This window comes from Scophthalmus maximus, chromosome 1, assembly GCF_022379125.1.
Source record: "Scophthalmus maximus strain ysfricsl-2021 chromosome 1, ASM2237912v1, whole genome shotgun sequence".
NCBI classification, from domain to species: Eukaryota; Metazoa; Chordata; class Actinopteri; order Pleuronectiformes; family Scophthalmidae; genus Scophthalmus; species Scophthalmus maximus.
In genome coordinates, this window is record NC_061515.1 from 2,380,001 (window position 1) to 2,385,000 (window position 5,000).

A 5,000-nucleotide genomic window follows, 5' to 3' on the forward strand; every position below is an offset into this window, starting at 1 on the left:
CTGTTGTTTCGGGTAAACACATGCAGGAATGCAAGTGTATGTTTTTTTCTGAATAGACTGAATTGCGCTGAATCGTCACATTATTATTCATTCGATTCGTATGAATTATCACATTAAAGTCCTCCTGTGTGTCCCCCCCCCCCTCCTCTTGTACGTTTGTCGGGCACCTGGAAGTTGCTCGTCGTCCTCCAACATCATGTCGCTTGTCTTTCTAGATGGTTTTTTTCCAAGCACTCCGAGGCAAATTTGTGATATCGGGATAAATAAATACGTTTGATGAGATTGGACGCGAGCGCTGCTGAACTCACAGCGGAGCTCCTTTGACGGCGCGCGTGGCACGGCCTTGTGAAGAGGAAGTACTGGTCTATTGGTTCATCGTGTTTTTAGCATTAAGCAAATCTGCTGGCAAGACTGTGGCCCCTTGTTGCAGTTATTCACATGTTTGCATGTGTCAGTAAAATTACAGAATGAATACATATATACACATCGTGTGGATTTATGATGCGGCAGCCTGTTATTCTACTTCCTGTGGACTAGTCCTCCGTCGCTTGTTTGGATCTGAGCCAGGTCACAGTTAGAATCCCCACCTTTGATTAGAGCCCATGGACAGAATTCGTCTTCCGTGATGGACACCTGTCTTCAAAGCCACGTACTTGTGCTCTACTGTAATGTATAACGGCCGACATGTAATACATAACTAGTCACGAGAACACAAAGAACATTATTATCATTTTATAATTATTATTACATTATTATTATTATCAAATAATTTGTTTCTCCTCTTTCCCGTTTCTCAAATCAGCGAAGTCAGCTGATAAAAAAACCTTTTTCGGTCGGCTTTTTTTTTTACTGCACCGTAGTTACATAAACGCATGTCGTGTGTAACGGAAATCTTCTGTCTGATTGCAAATGTTGTTGATCATTGAGACATCGTCACATTTATTTACCGGTTGAGGAAACCGAGGCCGACTCGCCAACGGCGGACTGACGGCGGTACGAGATTGTTTTAATGCACTCACCGGCCACTTTATTAGGTACACCTGTTACATTGCTTGTTAACACAAATAGCTAATCAGCCAATCACGTGGCTGCAATTCAATGCATGTAGGCATGTAGAGGAGGTCCAGACAACTTGCTGAAGTTCAAACCGAGCATCAGAACGGGGAAGAAAGGGGATTTAAGTGACTTTGAACGTGGTGTGGTTGTTGGTGCCAGACGGGCTGGTCTGCGTGTTTCAGAAACTGTTGATCTACTTGGATTTTCACTCGCAACCGTCTCTAGGGGTTTACAGAGAATGGTCCCAAAAAGAGCAAATATCCAGTGAGCGGCAGTTGTGTGGACGACAACGCCTTGCTGAAGGTACGCCACGAAGAATTGAGGCCGTTCTGAAGGCATGAGGGGCTCCAACCTTTTACTGGCAAGGTGTACCTAATAAAGTGGCCGGTGAGTGTATATCGTGCCAACTCCCCTGATGCGATGGCTGGAGCGGCCTCTCTTCGGCGTCCTGCGTCGGATGGTGATGATGCTGCTCGGCTGGTTTCCAGTGTTGGCAAGCGTGATGTTTTTTTTGAAGAACTGCTCACAGCGGTCGGTTGTCCCGTTCGGATTCCTAAGTTTCTTCCTTTGTATTTATAAATCGTCCCGCAGGTTGTACATGGTCTACTCACCCCTGCTTCCATGTGGGCCTACTGTACAGACGATTTCTTATTTCTATAAAAATGTTCTACATTTGCAACTCGACACTGAAATTAACACAAACAAAATCAAAGGCTGAAAGAATTCCTCCAATAAAATGACTCGTACCGTGGAAGTCTGACTGGAGGGGGGTCCAGTCACCCTCTTTCATTCCCAGGCTCTGAGTGTGGGTGTCCCGCCGGGAATTCAAGTAGCACACTGGGTCGGCCACTCAATACTCCCCGTTTACAGGGATTCATTGCAGACTAATTGGGATAACATGGCTGGAAACGTTGACCTTGGTATTTCTAAACAAGGTTTCAATTAACTCGTAATAAGGCCGAGCAGCCGGGCGCTCGACGGATCCTCCACCAGCGGGAGGAAATGCGAAACATGCCCCGGTTGATGGTTGGCTTTTCTTAACTTTGATTAATCACTCGGAAAAGTAAGCAAGTGGGACTGGTAAAATAATTAGAGGGGAAAACACCCTGTTCTCGCCGCAGTAGCATTCAGAGCGGAGGTCGAGTTACCGGAGGACGTATCACAATGTGTTCTGTTTCCCCTCTGAATCCAAACAAAGCACATTTTGGAGCTCGAATCCCCCAAAAATTCGAACAAATCGAATGAAAATCAAAACCTCCATCCCGCCCAAACACACAGGTTCGCACAACCCAATTAACAAGACTTGCGTTTTGCATTTCTCCTATTTGCATAATGAAATGATGTCCGTTTGAAGTGGGCGACCAAAGAATTTGTCTTCGCTACGTTCCTCCCGTGGAGGATGGCCGTATTCAAACCACAAATTGCATTTCTCTGAATATCAGCATATAGTGTTTCCCCATCTCGGCGTAATACAATCAGAGAAAATACAGCTGGTGCCCTCTGTTGTCCAAGGTGCGACTGTAACCCAGTTGAGTCCAAGAGGAGCCGCAGATACGTTTGATCTGTTTGTAATAATGACGTGTCCCTAACAATCTGCCATTAATTCCTCCGACAAAAAGCCTCCTGAAACCACATGCGAAGCTGGCTCCGACTTGCAGCACTGATACTTTGAGGAAGTTTATTATTTCACATTATATTGTGTACAGGCCCCTCAGATCTCAGTGCCAGCAGGTCCAGCAGGTCCAGCAGGTCCGCCAACGGGCTGCCAGACTCGGAGATCTGCTGCAGGAACTGAACTGAGCCACCTGATGAGAGACAGAGTGCACTTCTGGCCCGCGAACGGCTCTTTTCGCCCGCCGCTGAATCAGCGCTTCTCCTCCGTGCAGCCGGCCGTTCGGAGCCGCGGGACCTTCGCTGACCTGCGTTGAATTATCGCCGACTCGAGAGGCGGCGGGCGACAGGACGGGGAGAGGAACTCGGCACGTTGGAACCGAAAAACGGCAATGTGAGTTGACAGCGAACGCTCCCTCTCCCTTTATGTTGCCGCAGCGTCATCAGGTTGACAGTTTTGTGTGTTTGGCTTCCTCCTCTTCTCCTTCCTCCTCCTCCTCCTCCTCCTCCTCAACTTCCTCCCTAATTCTTCTTTCCCGCTATTTCGAATGATCACGAGTCCCAAGAATGTCTTTCTGCAAGTGTTTAACACACTGGTCTTTGAAGCACGGTCCAAGCGGCTGCTTTGTATGTGCTTTATTGTTCTAAATGCTCGCTGTATTAAATCACCTCCCAGTCCCTGGCCTGTGCGCTCCATCTCCTCCAAGACTCCATCTCCAGGAGGAAGTGCTGTTCCGTGCTGCCGAGGCTGCCGGGGGACTTCAAAATTGCAATTCCAATCGCGCCGTGACACTTTAAATGCAGATTTTTGTTGCTTTTGGAGCCTTTATTCCCCCTTCAGCATTTATCATCGCGCAGGAGACAGGAGCCGACGGAGAGAGAGAGAGAGAGAGAGAGAGAGAGAGTGGGTTGCTTCTTTGTCACTTCCAAGAGCGGCTCTCTCCTTCTTCTCTCCTGTTCGACCGGAGCCCGAAAAACACACGTTGTCGAGTGGGAGATGATGGAAGAGAGCTGCACACGTACATGCAAACTACACCGACACGACGGAAACTCTAATTTGCGAGAGCGTGAGTCGCGTCCAACTCGCCGCAACCCAAATCACGTCAAAGGCAGTTCACCGTGGGTCAAATTGCGAGGAGGCCTCGCGCACGAAACACACTCCTCTGCGTGTCTTTGGCATCGGCAGCCGATCACACGCGGACAGTGGCTCGCGTTTGCTTTTCATTCCCAAACATTCGCATTCGATTCCCCTTTTGACAGACGGTCCGACGACAGACTGTGAAACGATGGAGGGACTGCGGAGGACGTGCCGTAAACCGGGCGGAGGAGACACACCTTGCTTTTACGGCCGGGGACATGAACAGTAGTTTATGGCCGGAGTTTTTACCGTCATGTTGCATGAGCAGCCCGCCGCTCTCAGAGAGGAGGTGGAAGCGTTTGGCCGAGCTCCACGCATTTGTGAAATTGCTTGGATCTTTTGATCCTGCGTGAATGAATTCGATGTAGGGTCGAGTTGCCTGGAGGCGCTGATCATGGAGGATTAGTCCAAAACTCCCTTGTTTGATCCCCCCCACCCATCATTTTTCATCAGATATCAGAAACAAGGAAAAACATGACGATTTAACTTTGTTTAAATTCTTTACTTTTTTTTCGCCCCGTGCAACTTTTGAAAGAAAATGAAAGACTATCCCTTTCCCTTCACCGCACGTGTGCTCATCGCCCTTCACGAGCGCCTGGTCTTTAAAGAGGAGCTCATCTCGCCCGGCCGCCGGTCGAAGGGGAGATGAGCTCCTCTTATCGCCCCCCCCCCCCCCCCCCGAGCGCAGCCTTCACCTCTGCCTCACACGGCCCCGTTGTATCTGCCCTTCGTCCAACGGCTCCCCCCCTGACTTTATGGCTTCGCCAGCCTTCGTGTGCGCTCTGCTCGCCTGCGATGGCGTTCAAAGGTGCATCCACCCAAAGATAACAGTTTACAGTAGTTAATTGGTGATTAAACGAGTAGATGTCCTTGTAAAACGTCGCTACCTGTGTTGTGGCGTTCCGGAGGAGAGTTTTTTAAAAGGCGTAAAGACTTTCATTGGCTTCTAAAGTGAACAATTGTTTGTTTTAAAGGCCGTTATAGGCCGGTTTGGCGGCGAGACAAAGACCTGTAAAAGCACACGGCGTGACACTGTATATGTGTTGGACCGCTCCAGTGAGCGGGAGGATATTTCTGTGTTTGAAAAACGTAGGGGGAAATCTGCTCGAACATTTTTGGGAAATATGCTTTTTTTCAGCTTTGGGGGGGAAGGATTGATCATCCCTGCCGCAGGTGGTTAGTTGTCATTTTTACA

General features: G+C 48.8%; 1 long non-coding RNA gene across 1 annotated transcript in view; it reads left to right on the plus strand.

The window, feature by feature from the left end:
* LOC124850831 overlaps positions 1-5,000 on the plus strand; it is a 30,410-nt gene that overhangs the window by 21,148 nt on the left and 4,262 nt on the right. Inside the window, exon 3 of the long non-coding RNA XR_007031818.1 lies at positions 2,763-3,061. This is a non-coding gene — a long non-coding RNA (uncharacterized LOC124850831). The remainder of the gene's footprint in view (positions 1-2,762; positions 3,062-5,000) is intronic.